At 36.1% G+C, this 19,530-nt stretch overlaps 1 pseudogene; it reads right to left on the bottom strand.

The window, feature by feature from the left end:
- Window positions 1-13,413: 13,413 nt before the first annotated feature.
- On the bottom strand, window positions 13,414-13,510 carry LOC122727024 (annotated as a pseudogene).
- Between the last annotated feature and the right edge of the window lie 6,020 nt (window positions 13,511-19,530).

Raw genomic sequence — 19,530 nt, forward strand, 5'->3', positions numbered from 1 at the left:
GCATTATGCTAGGCACTGGAGATAAAAGTACAAAGAATAAAACAATCCTAATTTTCAAGAAGCTTATGGGGGAGATATATCTAAAGCATACAGCATAAGTATGAAGTTAGATAATACAAATATGTACAAAGAAGTTAAATAGAAAGTAGTTTGGGGGAGAGGAGAATATTTGTGTAGATCAGGAGAGGCTTCATTCAGAAGACAGTATCTAAGCTGCATCTTTAAAAGGAGGGGTATTTTATCAGGTAGAGGAAATTCATCATCTGATGAATTTAAGGTATGGAGGATGTCTGGTACAAAGGTTTGGAGAAGAAAGATGGTATGTCTTATGTGAGGGACAGAGGGAGGGTCAGTTTGGCTGTATTGCAAAGTGTTTGAGGGGATATAACGTCCAATGAGGCTGAAAAGATAGATTGGAGCCAGATTGTGCTTAAAAATACTTAAAAACTTTAAAAACTCAACAAAGTTTATATTTTATCCTAAAGGTAATAGGAAGCCACTGGAGTTGATTGAGTAGGTTAGTGACGTGGTAGTGGTATGTAGGATGAATTGGAGTGAGGAAGACAAGGCAGGGAGACCAGTTAAGAGGCTGTTGCAATAATCTTATTAGGACATGGTGAAGGCCTGAATAAATGCAACAGCTATGTGAGGAGAAAGGCAGAAATGGCAAGATTTGACAACTGATTTGATATATGGGGTTGTGGACAGTGAGGAGTCCAGGATCATCCTAGGTTATGAGCATGGGAGACAGTAAAAATGGTGATACCTTCAACAAAAATAGCAATTTTGGAATATAGAAGATGAGTTCAATTTTGAACATGTTAAATTTAATATGTCTCCTGGAATCCAATTTGAAATAGATAATGTTAATAAAATTGGTGATGGGGGAAGCTCAGGGGAGGTACTTAATCTGGACATGTAGACCTGGGAGTTATTAGCATAAGGTTGATATTTAAACCCATGGGAATTGGTGAGGTTAGCAAGAAAGAATAGAAGGCTTAGGATAGAACCTTGCTACCCAACAAGAAGTCATTAATCCTTTTTGTAGATACCTTCAGTGAGGGGGAACCAACTATTTCCTGTGGTATCCCATGCCATTTTTGACAGATCTAATTCTTAAGAAGTTATTTTTTACATTGAGATTAAATCCACCTCCTTGAAACACCCATCAATAGCAACCAGATCTTCCTTCTGTGGTCAAGCAGAACTAGTCTAATCCATCTTGAATATGACAAACCTTCAGTTACTTGAAGACAATGATCACATTACTTTTAAGTTCTGCTATTTCCATGCTATTAGAAAGAGTCAGAATAAGATATTTACTTTTCTTTTCTATTTTATAAGTTTGGAGAAGCTGACTGGGAGACCCAAATAGCAATTAGTCTGGTCAAAACATTGCCCATAATCAGTCAGTCAAGCAACAATTATTTATCAAATACTTATTATGTTTCAGGCATTGTGATAAGAACTGATGATACAAAGAAAGGCAAAAAGATAGTCCCTACCCTAGCTTACCCTGAAAGAGCTGCCAATCTAATGGGGAAGATAATAAGAAAACAACTATGTGCAAACAACTTATGATAAGGAAAACTACATGCGAAGAAAACTATGATAAAAATAAAATAACATGATAAATAGGAAATAATCAATTCATATCTCAAATGGTTTATAGAAAATATTTGGCCAAGATAAGTTCAATCTGCTTTTCAAAAGACAGGGATGAGGATTTTCTTTTGTTATTTGCTTGTGTTGTTTTTTTTGGCCATGTTGGCTGTGCCAGATGGACAGAGATGACACACATGGTGCGTGTACTGCCTTGATCACCCAGTGAGCCCAAGAGCTGTATTTTCTGTAGCCTGCTGTTGCACTTTCATGTTTGAGTTCAACATTCTTCCACTCATTTTTCAGAGGAAGGGGATGAGCCAATTGAAACCCAGCAGGGATGAGAAACACTGAAAATCCGGAGGTACTTTTCTAGAATGAAAGAGATCAAAGGCTGCTCTTATATGTTCTACTTTCCTCTTTCTTTATGTCATTGGGTGCCAGATTCCAGGGATCCAAAGTCTGATAAGGTTGCAAAACTAACCTATTTGATTCATTTAAATGCAGTGAAAAAAATAATTCACAGTTTGTATTATAGGTAGATACTATCTGGAATGTAGCTCTGGCATTTTGATTTAAAATCCCTGCTAGCTGCCTTTGTAGCCCATTGTGGTACCAGGGAGTTGTTGATTGAATTGGTTGAACCCATTCAAAATGACTTCTCTGATATTCCCTTTCTTGACCCTTAGCTCCTTTTAAAGTATAACTTTGTGGTGACCTCCTGCATGAACTTCCCAGTTTTTATCAATCAACACTCACTCCTGGAAATAAATTAATCCATGTTTTATATTTACTTAACTGTATATGGAATTGTTTCATTTTAATTTTTGTGTTTTCAACACCTACCACTCTTCCTGGCATGTAGGATGTGCATAATAGAACTTTGTTGAATTTAATTGAATTGACAGTGACCAAAATTAACAACACTGAAAAAAATTGTTGGACTGATTTCCCAAGGCCCCACGAATAATGGCACTGGCCTGGAAACACCTGGCTGCCTGAGTAAACCATGGTGAATCAGAAGAGCTAAGCTATAGATTCTGCTTCATTTTCATCTCTCTGTCAAAGACCTGTGACATCCACTGTTTCCAGCAGAATTTCATGAATAATTTGCTTATCGACTTCTTCCCTTTCATTCATCCAACAAACATTTCCTAAATGCCCCAAGATCAATGACCTAGTAAATGACAGAATCAGGATTTAAACCCCATTCCTCTGACCTTGATATCAGTGTTGTTTCCTTATACCATTGTGGGAAGTGAGTGAACCATACTCACTCCATATTGTGACTCAATTCTAGAGCTAGCTCAATTCCCCTTCTATTCAATTATGGGTCTAGTCCAATTTCCATCTGGTGAGAAAATGTTATTCAATTATGGGAAATGGGAGAAAACTTTATTGCTTTGTTTGAAACTAGCCCTGCATGGCTGGGAAGCTGGACCACCTCTACCGGGTTGCTTAGAGACCCTTCACTAAGGATCTAGGTTATGCTGGCCAGAAACCTAGTCAGAGCCAAAGATTGATGAGAGTAGTTTTTTTTTTTTTCATAATCATACATCTCAAGCAACCCATATGTCTAACCTGAAAATTAGCACTGAACTGGTCAAACAGTTGTTTTCATGTTTCTTTGATCAAATATCGACAACTGGGGGTAGTGGGACACCTCTTTTTCTGGTTTCAGGGAATTGCAACTACTTGCTCTCCCCTCCCAATTTGGAAAGTCCCTAATCTTTCCTCCAATTAGAAATCAGATGGCCCAATTTTGTATCCTGTTGAGTGTTTTCTTTTAATTATTTGGCTTAATTTCATTGTTTTTAATACACAAAAGTCCATCTCACTCTGTATTCAGGGTCTTTGGACTGATTGGGGAGTCCACTGACCTACTTATTATGCTTGTTTTGCTAATAAATCAAATAGCTCAGATTGTTTCCACAGTTATTATCAATTATCTGTCATACCATGAATCAAGTTAAGGGAAAGTCACAGAACACTCAAAACAAAATTAATTTGAATTTTCTTCAATTAAAAAGAATGTAGGGGCAGCTAGGTGGTACAGTGGATAAGGCACCGGCCCTGGATTCAGGAGGACTTGAGTTCAAATCCGACCTCAGACACTTGACACTTACTAGCTGTGTGACCCTGGGCAAGTCACTTAACCCCCATTGCTCCACACACAAAAAAAAAATAATAAAAAAGAATGTAGGTCCTATGTCAATTTTTCGTTGGGTAGATTGAGGAGTGTTATGAATCACATAGGCAATTGTACATAGTTTCATTTCTTGCAAAGACTAGAATTTACTAGTGAAAAAGTACTTTATGCAAGAAAATGTCAATTGAATTTTTAAAACCTCTCAAATTTATCAAATATTTTAGATTTTGGAAACATTCTAGACATGTCTTTTCATTTTGTGTGTGTGTGTCATCCAGAAAAAGGAATGGAGGATTCTGAATGCAGATTGAACCAGATGATTTCTATGTTTTTGTTGTTGTTTTTTACTTTTTTTGGTTGTTCTCTTGTGTTCTGATTCTTCTTTCACAATATGACTAATGTAGAAATATGTTTAATGTGATTGTGTATATATATATATATAAAACCTATATCAGATTGCTTTCTGTCTTGGGGAGGGGAGAGGGAAGGGAGGGAGGGAGAAAATTTGGAACTAAAAATCTTATGAAAACAAATATTGAAAACTATCATTACATGTAACTAGAAAATAATAAAATATTTTATGATGATTTTTGTGTCATTTAATTCATCTGGATCAAATTAAATCAAAATATTGATTTAATTTATAGCTCTTTTCTTAGGAATTATCAGCAAATCAGAATAATAATAACCAGCAAATGAGTAGCAAAGTGAAACATTGTCCTTTTTCTTGTTGTTTGGTCTTTAGGGTTTTCTTGGAAAAGATACTTCAGCTTATTTTACAGATGAAGAAATTGAGACAAACAGGGTTAAGTGATTTGCCCAAGGTTACACAGCTAGCATATGTCTAAGGCCAGTTGAACTCAGGCCTTCCTGATTCCAGGCCTGGCACTCTATTTACTACACCATCTAACTGCCTGAAGAATAGTTGCTTTTACATTTCTTTTTTTTTGGGGGGGGGGAGATGTCTAGTCCCTTCAAGGAAGAGAAATCATTAGGTTGTAAAAGATAAATCAACACAATCACAATCTGTCAATTTTTCCTGGTGGCAGAAGTTAGTTGTTGGTTTTTAAAGGCCCATTCCTGGAATTTAACTGTGAACTAAATTGTTAGTGTTCCACCTTTCCTCCACCCCTGATCATGTTATTATCTTGATAAAAGAGAATGTGACTCAGTTTTTAAACTGAAATGAATTAATTCAAAATGCTAAAAATATGGTCAGAAAGATGACCACATAAACAATCTACTCTATACCTTAAACACTTACAGATCACATAGGCTTAGAATGTCATGGACTTGAAATCATTTAGAGGGGGCTTCCCCTGAGAGAACCGCACTCAAAGATGACCAGATAGGGGTGGCTAGGTGGCGCAGTGGATAAAGAACTGACCCTGGATTCAGGAGTTCCTGAGTTCAAATCCGGCCTCAGACACTTGACACTTACTAGCTGTGTGACCTTTGCCAAGTCATTTAACCTCCATTGCCCCCACAAGAAAAAAAATAAAAATAATAATAAATAAATAAATAAAATGACCTGATAGCAGGACAGACATGCAGAGGAAGCAAGGGGAGATAAAGGTTTTGTAATGATTGGAGTGCCACCACCTGCTGGAGAGTTGCTGTAGGAAAGCTCTGCCATGAGGAGAAGGCATCTGTGGGCAAGCCATGAGGCTTTCCTTTGGCGTCAGGAAGTGACATTTGCTTGTGGATACTGTCTATCAAAGCTACCAGTCAATTATGTTGGAGCTGTGTGTGCATGTGGACGGGATGTTCCCAGTTTCACAGGAGGCTTGTGGGATGAAGACGAGGCCAGGCTTGTTCTCTTGCTCTTTTTCTGGAGGACCTCAGTGGGGAGAGGAGCTGGAGACATTAGCTCCCAGAGATAGACACCTGAATCTATGCCTCTTTCTCTCTCTTCACCAAATTCTTATTCTCCTTAATAAATGCTTAAAAGTCTAAACTCTTGCTAAAGTTTATAATTTATTGGCGACCACTCATTAGATATTTTAGACAGACTAGCTAGAATTTTAGCCCCTTACGGTTTATAGCAGGAATCCTCTGGGTGTCAGTCTACAAACCTGGCTGGAGCCAGGAGACAGAAATAACCCTAAAGGTCAGGACCATCATTTCAAGAAAAAAAAATCCCCCTCAACTCTCAGGAATATGACAGACATCCAAGGTTTCCCCATCCCACCCCAAAAGGGAACTTTCCAGTTTTCAAGTGATCCCCCCCATCTGTCTTCTATAAAAAGTATTGCCCTTCCCACTACCATTTGAGGAAATTCTTTCAAACACTCTTTTTCCTCCCTGAGAGGCTGTCTCTGACTTTCCTCTCAGTCACCTTTCCTAGCACCGAACAAAGATTACTTTAATTCTTATTGGACTGTGTGAGAGAGTATAGTTCTTTACTGAGGAATATCTAAGAACCACCACCACAAACCCCTGTGTCACTATGTGCCAGGCACAGAGCTAAGTGCTGGGGCTACAAATAAAAGCAAAAAAAAAAAGTCCTGTTATCAAGGAGCCTACGTTTAGGGGAGAGGGGAAGGAGTGGGGGAGAGATCATGCTTAGGGAAGTTGAAAAAGGAGTGGAATGGGGAAGGAATTACCCTGTATAGAGGCATGGTAGCTAAGTTCGAAGAATGAGAGGTATTTTCTCTGGGACTTTTCCCCCAAATGGAGATTCTAAAAGAGCTTACCAATGAGAGAAGGGTCCACAAGAGCTGAATCAGGGGGAAGCTGTGTCTTCAGACCATATTACATTATGGCATTATAGTCTTAAGAATCAGGATTTTTCCAGATTAAAAAAAGTTGGACCTTTAAGTGCAAAAACCTTTTATTTTTAATGGTATTGGGTTGGAAATGCTTCTAATACATAGTGCTCACTTCTGTGACTTCCTCAACAGAGATCTATGTACTGAGAGTCCAGTTTAACTGTTTTTTAATGTTTCCTAATGACTCAGGGTTATCCCTATTGACATCCATTTTTGTCCTGGATTGTGACAGCTTCCCTGGTCTAATGAGATGTAAAGGGTCCTGTATTCCTACACTAAATGAGGAGAACAGTATTTCAAGGTCTTGTGCCAATGTTAGTTCTCATTTTTGTCCCTTCCCTCAGCTGTCAGTCTGTCAGCCGTCATTTTACACAGTTTCCAGCTTGCTTGCCGTTACCAGTCCTGCTTCTGATATGCTGTGGACTGGGAAATGAGATCACCAAGCCCATCGAATGTGTGTGCAAAGTAAGAATAGCTAGGAGAGAGAAAGCCTGAAGAGTTGTTGAAGAAATAAAGCACAGGAGATTCAGAAAACCCTTTAGTGATTTCTATCAACTGGGAACAAAGTAGAAGGAAACCGCCCCAAACTGTAAGATTCCCTATATTGCAGCCACTGTTAGAAGAGCCAAGATTCATTTCTGTATAAAAATCAAGCCATATGCTTTTAAATAAGTAGAACATAGGTTCTTTTCTTTTTTTAGCTTTGAAAGTAATGTGTTGAATTTATTATAAGCATTATTATTTTATTTTTCCCAGTACATACTATTTTATTTTTTTCTAACTGCACATAAAGACAATTTTTAACAATCATTTAAAAATAAAATGTTGAGTTCCAAATTTTCTCCCTCCTTCCCTCTCTCTCCCTAAGGCAGTAAGCAATTTAACATAGGTTATATATTTGCAATCATTATATATATATATATATATATATATATATATATATATATATATATATATACATACACATACACACACATACATACATGCACACACATATATGTATATATAGAAACACATAACACATATCCATACATATATCTATATATACTAATCATATCTATATAAATATATACTAAGTACACATTTATGTATATATATTACAATCATATAAAACTATATATACTAATATCCCTATATAGTATATATGTATATGTGTGTGTATATATATATATATATATATATATATATACCAAGAATATACATAAATACTATTATATCCACATACATATACATATTATTCAAGTTAGGAAAGAAGAAACAGAACAAAAGTGAAAAATACATACACAAAAAGAAAGTAAAAATAGTATGCTTTGATGTATATTCAGACTCCATCAGTTCTTTCTCTGGCTGTGGATAGCATTTTCCAGCACAAGTCTTTTGGACTTGTGTTGGATCATTGTATTGCTGAGATCTAAGTCAATAGTTGATCATCACATAATGTTGATGATACTGTATACAATGTTCTCCTGAGAACATGGGTTCTTAACCTAGGGACTGCAAACATGTTTTAAGTACATGTTTAAATTACTGTCTTTCTAGCTGTGTGACCCTGGGCAAGTCACTTAACCCTAATTACCTCACCAAAAAAAAAAAATGAAAAAGAAAAAAAAACCTGTTTTTCAGTATAATTGGTTTTCCTTTGTATTTGTACATATTTTAGCTTATGCACTTGGTAACATTATTTTGAGAAGGGATCCATAGGCTTCACCAGAATGACTCAAAACAATTGTGGTGATCTAAATAAAATGTTCTGTAATTTCCTACTCTAGCACTTCATTGTGATGTGGTGGTAATCTCTAGTGTTTTGAAGACTTTGCCCACAGAACAAGAGTTCTGGTAGGTTTTCTACTATGAGGGAAAAAAATTGAGTATAATCCCATTGGTGGAATCAATGTACTTTGAAAATCTTTTTAAAAACTGGCCTGAATAATTTGGAGGGACTGGACTACAGTAAGCTACCTATTTAATAATTAATTCTTTGGTCATAAAAATCCATGAAGTTCTTAGTCCTTTATATGTAATAAACATGTCCAGTGACCAACAAGTATATAGTTCTAGAATAAGGGATCTTAACTTGGGGGTCTATAAATTTTTAAAATATATATTTTGATAATGTTTTTTAAAATTAGTTGATGTGTTTAATGAATCAAAAAATATTTTGAGAAAAGATTCATAGTACAGGACTGCCAAAAGGTCCCATGATTTAAAAAAAAACAACGATTAAAACCCCTGAGGTAGAAAATAATTTATTGATATGAATTTGAGTAATCAATCAATCAATTAACAACCATCTCTTAAGTGACTAGTGTGCCAGACACTGCGCTAGGCGCTAGGAATACCAATCCAAAGAATGAAACAATCTCTACTCCCAGGGAGTTTCCATCCATTCTTATGCATAAGATACCTTAATATCTCTCTTAAACCAGCTGTGTAGTAGATTGGGCAAGAGAGAATTATATATATATATATATATATAATTATTATATATGGAATTATTTATAAATATTATATATATATATATATATATATATATATATAAATTCTCTCTTGCCCAATCTACTACACAGCTGATCTTTTATATATATTGTGATAAAATAATGGGACTTGGGAGACACCCAAGAGCCCCTACCTGAAGTTTGATTTGGAATTGATTAAATTGGGTGAGACACAGAGACTAAGTACCTACTTGTGATGATTAAATCGGGACCACACCTGGCTGGCCCTAAGTAGAGTGTGGTTCTCAGAAGTTGAACCTAGTTAAAGTTGTTTAATTGTTTTTTATGTTTTGAATAGAATTTTATTTTCCGAAATATATGTAAAGTTGTTTAAATTGAGATTACACGTGGGCAACTCTGAGGAGAGTGTGTTCTCAGAGGCTATGGAATGAGTTATCAACAAGAGGCCACTCTCAGGCAATCAGCTTGAAGAACCTCCCATTTCTGGGGGAGGACAGGAAGTAGGAAGCGGAGGCTGGCAGTTGGGATCTTGCTCTTTTGGTTCCAGACATCAGCTTGGTGGCAGGAGTTCACATGGGCTGTTATGAAACCTAAGATTTCCATGCTATAAGGAATCAATCTTTCTCTCTCTTCACCATCTTATATCTTTTAATAAACCCTTAAAAGCCTAAACTCTTGGTGAATTTATCAGTGATTTTAGCCAGTTTTCCCCCAAAACTGGGGGGACAGATTAGAACCCACATTTAGATTTTAAACAACACTATATACATATACATATACATACACACATGTGTGTTTGTATATACACAAAAATATACATATATATACACATACATATACCCACATATATTATACACACACACACACACACACACACACACACACACACACACACACATATCCAAAAGGAGCTTCTTGAGTAAAAATTTTCACAGTATGAAAATCAGACAGCATCTCCTGTTGTGGTATAGTCAGGAGCTATAACTTTATGAGAGCTTTTGCATGTAAATGTAAAAAGCCGTGAAACCACAAATGATGTATTGTTCTAATCAAAAAAGTTATATTTAAGTCCAACTTCCCTGATGCCTTCCCTGATCATTTGCATAATAGAGGGATTTGAGTTGATTCTTCTATTAATAAGTCTACTTTGCTCCAGAGCTCAAGGGATATTTGTGTGTGTGTGTGTGTGTGTGTGTGTGTGTGTGTGTTTTGTTGTTTTTTTGCTGCTTCTGTCACATCCAGAAGTCTTTAGGGCCCACTGGAGGTTCTCCAGAGCTGTAGGGTTCATTTCAGGTCATGAACACATATTTTATATTGTTAAATATATTTTAAGTTTTCCAAGTCATTTGGCCTGAGAGCCTTCCTGCTCATCTTCCCCACCCCCTCTCCTCTTTAGAGCTGCCATGTTAAATTTAGAAAGAGGCTCTGGAAAAAGGAGCAGATTGTTCACTGCTGGCAGGTGCAAACAGGAAATCACAATATTGATTCAAGGTTTCCCAGGACAATTAAATAGCTAATGAAAGGTCTGCTATTCCGAAGGCCACCTTGAACAGGAAAATAGGCATAAGTACCTCATTTGGCTCTCACTTTAGCCCAACTCATGATGCCCATACTTTAGGACTAAGGGGTGAGTCATGCTACCAACACAGCAGGAGGGACAGTGAGATGGATACATGCTTTTTGAAGATGGCATTTGAATTATCAGCTCTCTTCCCATCTCCTCCCTTTGTATTGCCCTAGGGTTTACTATGTATTTTCCCATTTTTTTCCTGTCACATCTTACCCCAAAGATCACACATTTAAAAGCGAATGCCATCTTTTATCTCTCAGATCAAGCTGTTGCATACAAGACACTGACGATCAAAAGAGTTGGATATGCTGGCAGCTTGACTGACTTAAATTTTAAGTCTCTAGTAATAATCAAACTTTTGATTCAGGAAGTGATATTATATAGTGGATAGAGCCCTGGCCCTGGTACCAAAGAGAGCAGAATTAAAATCTAATCTTAGATATTTATTAGCTGTGTGATTTGGGGTGAGTTACTTAACCTCTGTCTGCCTCCTTTTCCTCATCTTAAAATGGGGATTATGATAGCACGCGTTTCTCAGGGTTGTTGTGAGGATAAAATTAAGTAATAATTGTCAAATATTTTGCAAACTTTAAAGTGCTGCATAAATTCTGGCTATTATTATCACCTTTCACACATTTACTAAGCATTTATTATCTATTGGACACTATGCTAGGTACTCAGGGTACAAAGACAAAAAAAATCAAATAGTCCCTACCCAAAATTTGTATTTTATCAAGTGAAGCTATAATACACATAAGTATATGCAGAATAAATGCACAGTTTGGTTGCTGAGACAGGCAATAGTCACATATAAACTAACTTATTCAAGTACTTGAGATGAATTTTGAAGTAAACAGGAGAGTCTGATGATGACAACTCACTTTATGATCAAATACTTTGATGGAAGTGTGATTTCATTAATGTGAATAGACCATCCAACAATGCTGATTATACTTTAATACTCTGATAGGCAAATGGATCTATGAGACCATCAATGCAGTCACACCTTCCAGTGCTGCATATAACAACTGGTCTATACCTGCCCATCCTGTTCAACTACTGTCCATTTCCTTCCATGGGTCCATCACAGGCATCCACTGGATATGTGGGTTCTAGAATTCTCAACATCTGAGGTTACTAATGGAATGGATGTGCTATCCATTGGTCATTTCTTGCTCTCAAGACATGACTAGTCCATTCCTCACCCTCTCCTCCTAGAAGTAATATGTAAGGGGCTACAATTCTAACTATACTATCTAAAATCTAGTGAGTGGTCACCAATAAATTATAAGCTTTAGCAAGAGTATTTAAGTGTTTAAGTATTTACTAACAAGCATTAGGATCAGAGAAAAAGGTAGAAATCTAACTATTTGTAAGAGACCCCCTCATCCGACTCACCATGGCGAGGTCAGGAACAAAAAAAAGAGGAAAAAACCCTCTGATAGCATCCACTTCCTACTTTGTGTCCTCCTCCCAGAAATGGGAGGCTCCTCAAGTTGATTGGCTGGTAGTCTTGATAGATAGTACCCACGAGCAAATGTCACTTCCTGACGCCAAGGACCTTGACCACATGGCTTGCCCTCAGACCTCTTCTCCTCATGGTGGAGCTTTCCTACAATAGCTCTCCAGCAGGTGGCATCATTCCAATCATTACACATATCATTCTTTGATGTTACTCTTTATAGAAACAACAAAATTCTTTGTATATGTTGCAGCCTACCCATGATCCTCATGGGCAACTCTTCTGCTCTTTGAGTGATCTTCAGTTACAGGTCTTTAGAGACCATGCTTTACAGTTTAGAAAACAACTTTATAGGGGGCAGCTAGGTGGTCTAGTGGGTAGAACACCAGCCCTAGATTCAGGAGGACCTGAGTTCAAATCTGACCTCAGACACTTAACACTTACTAGCTGTGTGACCCTGGGCAAGTGACTTAACCCCAATTGCCTCACCAAAAAAAAAAAAAAGAAAGAAAGAAAGAAAGAAAAGAAAACAACTTTACATAAATTAATAAATTTGATTCTCACAAAAATCAGGAGGTGAGAATGTAGTGGAAAGAGGTCTGCATTTATAGTCAGAGGGCCTGGGCTCAACTCCTGGCTTTACTACTTACTACCATTGGGATTTTACACAAGTTACTTCATTTCTATTGGCCTCAGTTTCTTCATCTGTAAAATGAGGGGTTATTATGAACTCTGCAGAGCAAAATCTATGTTGCATGATCATGATTTCGATTCTGCTATTTACTTTGTGACCTTAGGCAAGTCATGTATTTTCTCTGATGTCCAACATCCATATCTGTAAAATGAGAACTTTGGTGAATTATCCCTCTGTCCAGCTTTAAATTTTGTACTCCTAAATAGGCAAGGCAGAGATTACTTTTCAAATTTTATAAATGATGAAACTATATCTCAGAAGGATTATATTGCTTGTTTAAATGCATATACTTGGGGGTAGCTAGGTAATACAGTGAATAAAGCACTGGCCCTAGATTCAGGAGGACCTGAATTAAAATCTGGTCCCATAAAACTTGACACTTACTAACTGTGTGACCCTGGGCAAATCACTTAACTTTCATTGCCCCACACAAGATAAATAACTAACTAGCTAAATAAAAATTAAAATTCATATACTAGCTGTATGACTCTGGGTAAGTCACAACCTCTTTTTGCCTCAACTTCATCTGTAAAAATGAGGCTATACTAGCACCTACCTTGAAGGATTGTTGTGATAATAATTGTAAAGCACTTAGACCAGTGTCTGGCACATAGTAAGCATTATATGACTGTTAGCTATATTATTATTATTTTTTTCCTTTGTAAAATATAGATAATAATATCACCTACCTCTATAGATTATTATTTTTTTTAATATGGAACGCTTCATGAATTTGCATGTCATCTTTGTGCAGGGGCCATACTAATCTTCTCCAATTTTAGTACATGTGCTGTTGAAGCAAGCACCTCTAGAGATTGTTGTGAGGATCAAATATGATAATAATTATAAATTCTTAGCATAATGCCTAGCACATTATGCCGTATATGAATATTAGTGGGTTGTTGTTGTTGTTTTCATTTTCTCGTTTGTAAAATCAGGGTAATAATAGAACCTACCTCTCAAGGTTGTTAGGATTAAATGAGATAATAATTGTAATACACTTAGAAAATTTATTGGCGTATAGTAAAAACTATAAAAATATTAGCTATTGTTATTATTGTTATTATTAATTAGGCTACAAATAGAGAAGTAAAGCCTCAAACCCAGGCCTTCTGAATACAAGTCTTGAGTACTATATGGTCTTTGGAAAGAATCACCTCAAAAAGAGAAATTGACAAAGGTAAACTTGCTTTCACTTCTCAAAAATTCTAAATTATATAGCTTTGAATATGCTAATTTTTAAGTAATAAATAATCAAACAAAAAAGAATGAATTGTTGTCTGCATCTCATGTAATAATTTTTGAAATTTTTAAATTTATGGTAAATTATATTTTAAGGTACTTCTAGTAGACATAAGCCTGCTTTTAAACAGAGAGACATTATTTAAATTATAATTTTTGATGTTAAACCAATCATTTAGTGATACATTTTGGGCAACTAATGTCCTTGGTTCCTGTCTAAGCCACTGTCTGGATGAATATAGCTGATCAGATTCATGCTCAGAATAAATTCTGAAAGTATTTACTTCCTTTCATAAATATAGATATGATCTTTGAGTATATGCCAGATTTATTTTTTTAAAGGCAACTGTCTGAAAAAGGTAATTAAAGGATTTGGAGGAAGATCAAAGAGGAATATGTTATAGAATATTTCTCAGAGTTTCCTGGCTTTCTGTACCATGGGGAAATTTCAGATGTCTTGGTGGGCTTATTCGCCTTGTCATCATTAAATATCTACAGGAATGCTGGGATACCATATAGACTTTGAACATGGCCTCCTATTCCTTCTTATCCTGAAGATCTTTCCTTTCATAGTACATTTTGGCCAAAGAGACTTTCTTTCCTATGTAGATAAATATTTTATTTATGAACATTTGTCCCTCAGAGACAAAGCTGCAGAATGCTTCACAAAGTTCCTCTAAAGGATTATATCAGGAGGAATTTATTACCAGATGTTGAAAATCTCATAAATGTCTTCATGGCCCTGGACCCAGTCGTAGATTGGAAATGGCTGATACATCTAAGTAAGTACTCACCATATATGGAAGAAGAATGGATTCAAGGGTAAATATGACAATTTCTGGAAAATTTCATTGAAAGAGACACAGTTCAATCTTACAGATGGATTTTTGGAGTGTAAGGCAGGCACTTTGATATGTTATCCTTCTGAATAGGTACAAGAGCACTGGCTGAGTTTGCCTGCTCTTTCCTAAGCCCTTTCCCTACTTTGTTTTAAGAAAAAAAGTTTTTATGATGATTTTTTTTTACATCAGGAAAACTTCCCAGTAAACCACCTGCACCACTATAAAATACTTACTTATAACCAAGAAAAACAATTCGGCATAAATAGCTGCCCTAGAGAGAAACTGACAGTATGCAAGATGTTCCACACCCATTGTCAACCACCTCTTTCCCAAAAGGATTTCTATGACTTTTAAAATAAAACTGTAACAACTGTTACACTGTCCAAAAATAAGGACTCACAAACTCAATTAAGGATCTTCTGTCACTATATTGTATATTTTATGTACTTCCATTTTATGTTTGGTCTTTGGATGCATCTGGGTCTTGGTGTGTTCAATTTCACCATCAAACCAATTGCTTCTGGAAAGGATGTCAGATGACTACACTATGGATGAAGTAACCATCCCTGTAATTCCTTAGACCCAAACACCTCTCCCTTGTCACCACTCTTTTAAATGTGCCACTTTCTCTTATTAAAAATGAAGTCTTCTTAAACTTAGGGGCCATCTTGCTTTTTTCATTTAAATCTTCAGGACTTAGCACAGTGCCTGACGAGTATTTAATAACAATAAAAGTGAATAGCCATTTGTTTTTGGTGCTGTTGTTTTTCTTTTTTGAGGTTTTTCCTTTTACTCTGATTCTTCTCTTATAACATGACTAATGCAGAAATATGTTTAATTTTATTCTATATTTTAATTTTAATTATATATTTTATTATACCTATATCAGAATACCCACTGTCTTGGGGAGAGGGGGAGGGAGGGGAGGGAAGGAGAAAAATTTGGAATTGGAAATCTTATGAAAACAAATGTTGAAAGCTGTCTCTACATGTAACTGGAAAATAATAAAATACTTTTATTTTAAAAAAGTGAATAGCCAGCATTTATTTATACATTTTTACAAATATTAACTCATTTTATGTTCATAACTCCATTGGGAGGTAGGTGTGATTATTATCTGCATTTTACAGATGAGGAAAAGGTGAGGCAGATTGAGGTTAAGTGGCTTGCCCAGGATGACAGAGCTAGTAAGTATTGGAGGCTGGATTTGAAGGTAGCTCTTCCTGTCTTCTGGTCCAGTACTGTATCCACTTTACCACCTAGCTGCCATAATAAGTACTTTTTCTATTCATTCATTTATTCCTTCATTCATCACAGCATAATCTAGGATGAAGCTGAGAAGTATGTGTTTAGCTATAATCTAGGGTACTGAGAAATCAATGCCTAAGAAACACACTGTAAATTGATATCTCTCATGTGTAGTTCTTTTGGGACAGGGAATAGAAATTGTATTTGCTATATAACAATCCATAGCTATATTGTGAAACTTTAACTCACGTAAAAAAATTGTAGTGCCAAATCACAATCTCTGAAATTTTTTCCCCTCCCAATACAGATAATGGTTGATTTCCATTAATGGGTGTTTGGGGGATATTTGCTCCACAAACCCAATATTTGATTTATAGTTTGACTTTGCATGTCCTTCCCCAAAGAGGCAATTCAAAAATGTGTATTGTCAGATGCAGTAAAAATATATTTGATTTCAACTTTTAAATGGTAATTTAAAGAACTCCACAATGACAAACACTAAAGAAGACAAAAAGAGATTAATAGTAGTTATATCCAAAGAAATCTTTGTACTTCCCATAACTGCACAATGGGGGAAATATTCTACCTCAATTCATCAAGCATTTCAGACAATGGGCTAAAGTTCACAGCTCATTTTTTCTTTTGAGTTTCCTTGTTTCCATTAGTAAACATACTTGGGAGACAAGAAAGATGGTGGGGATAGTATAATAGAATAAATACTGGATTCTTTTTTTTCCCAGCCACAAACATAAAATTAAATATAAGGAAAACAGATTTTAAATGTAAGAGTGTATTCCATACCTCAAGGTCTACTTAAGGCAAGCAAAAGCCCAAACTTATCCAGTGAGTCAATCAATGGAGACATAAACTAAATGTGAAAGAGTCCTTAATTAATTTGGAAAGAATGACATATTTTAACCATTTAATAAAATCAGCTGATGCTAATATGAAATACACTGCAACTGGTTGAAAGAATCATACATAATTCTAGGCTTCTTCACAGAAGGGATTCTGGCAGTGATATCTTCAAGCTTCTGAATGTCTTTAAGGCAACAAACTCTTGAGTAGTAAGGGAATTGGGAAGGATGGAAGTTTTTATTCTTCTCCCTCCCCTCTGAACACATTAGGCATTGGTAATGGTGTTCTGGAATAGCACTTGCTGATGGCAGCAGCTATGTCAGCCACTGGGAGACATGTAGATGACAAAAGGGAAATGATGACTCAGGACATTTACTTTGCCTAAAAACATATAGATAAAGTTTGGATCTGAACCAGGTCCCAAATCTAGTGTTCTTTCTATTTTATTAAACTACTTGACTTTTTAGAGATAAAAGGACCTCGGTTTGAATTCAAGCTCTTCCACAGTATAGATGTTACCTTGGGCAAGTCATTTAAATTTTTTTAGATGTCAATTTCTTTATTCCCCAAGAAGTGAGAAGGTTGGAATAGGTGACCTTTAATTAATTAATCAGTAAAAATTTATTAAGTGCCTATTATATGCCAGATTTTAAATTCTGGGAATATGAAAAGAGACATAGGATAGACCCTGTCCTCAAGGAGTTTACAATCTAATAGAAGAAGCAACATGCATATATATATATATAAAGAGAGAGAGATATTGATATATAGACATATATAACATTTTATAGGTAGGATAGGAAATAATTACAAGAGGGAAGGGACAGCTAGTTGGTACAGTGGATAGAGTGCTGGGCCTGGAGTTAGGAAAACTAATCTTCTTGAGTTCAAATCTGGCCTCAAGCAAGTGACCCTGGGCAAGCGACTTAAGCTTGTTTGTCTCAGTTCCTCATCTGTAAAATGAGCTGGAGAAGGAAATGATAAACCAGTCCAGTATCTTTGCCAGCAAACCCCCAAATAGTCATATGAAGAGCAGGACACAACTGAACAACAACAAAAAGAGGGAAGGACTCCTAAAATCTCTTCCGGCTCTAAATCTGTGATTTTAAGATTTCCCCTTCAATCCTGGTATTTCCTTTGTATTCAGTGCCTCTGTCATGTGAAATTAGACAAGCAGATTTTCACACTATAAAATTAGGTCTTTGGTGCAGAAATGCTGGTGCTGATATCTTCTTTATTATTCCTCTTTGGATTATGAACTTTATGTGTTGATAGACAGCTTGGTGTAGTAGAGAGAGGGCTGGCCATGCAGTAAAGCCCTGCCTCTGATACTTACAAACTATCTGACTGTGGGGCAGTTTCTTAACTTTTTAGTGCCCCCAGGCAACTCTCTAAAATTAGAGATTGCTTCCTTTCTTCTTTATTCTGGTATCCCCAGAACCTAGAACAGGGGTTTTCTTGGCAAAGATATTGGAGTGGTTTCCCATTTCCTTCTGCAGCTCATTTTACAGATGAGGAAAATGAAGCAAACATAGTTAAGTGACTTGCCCAGGGTCACACAGCTAAGTAAATGTCTTGTCTTCTTGACTCCAGGCCCTGCATTCTATCCATTGTGTTACTTAGTGTCACCTCCCCCCCAAAAAAAATCATTTAATTAATCATCTTGTTAACTGATTGGCAAATTAGAGAAAAATTAGACTGATTGTCAAATTAGAGAAAAAAATTCCAATCTGTATCACTGTTTCCATGGTATCTGGACTGACACACTCTTCACAGAACCCTTTCCTCAAATGAAAACTCCATAACCTTGTTGTTGAAAGAAAGCAATTATTATTAATTATAATCATGTGGCCAAAGGTAAAGAGCTAGTTGTGTCTTCTTGGTGTTGATCCATTGACTAAAGGGGAAAATAACAGAGCTGACTTAACTCTGGTTCTGAATCAGACTTTTTTTTAACTCTGGAGCTTAAAAGCAAGTATATTATCTGTCATGGCATGGCATGTGGTACTCTCACTACAGAGAAAGACTTTACTGCTAATAAAGGAAGCCAAGATGTAAGAACCTTTAGAAAACAAAACAGTGGAACGTACTTTAAATCTAAATTGCAGTCTTGAAGCATTTTAATATGTTTTTCCAGACAGAGAAAAAGCCTTCCTACATCTATCTATTCAGGCTTCTGCCACTTCAAATATTATCTTCATTCTTTATTGCAGTCACAGATGACTCATTCAATTCCTTTAGTAAGAGGAAACCACTAAACAAGAGTCTTTGAGAAGAATTTCAGTGAAATGAGAGGAAAAGAAAATTCAAAGGCAAAGAAAGAACATTTGCAAGTAAGTAACAGCATTGAGGAGGTATTCTCAGGGCAAATGGAGAAATGGTTTGGTAATTACAGGATTAATTAGATCTGTATAGAAAGCTAGTTCACATAAACAGTTTTTTCATTTTTGGTTTCTGGACTAGTATTCTGATGGCAGATCTTATAGAAATAACAGTACCTTACACTTCAGAAAACATGGTGTCAGAAACCCTTTAAGGACCCAGATACAAAATGGAAATGTTCAGGCTTTTGAATCATTGCCTTTACCAGGATAATCTAGGGTCTTCAGCAGCTGGAAATCATAGTAGATCATGGA

This window comes from Dromiciops gliroides, chromosome 4 (genome assembly GCF_019393635.1).
Source record: "Dromiciops gliroides isolate mDroGli1 chromosome 4, mDroGli1.pri, whole genome shotgun sequence".
NCBI lineage: Eukaryota > Metazoa > Chordata > Mammalia > Microbiotheria > Microbiotheriidae > Dromiciops > Dromiciops gliroides.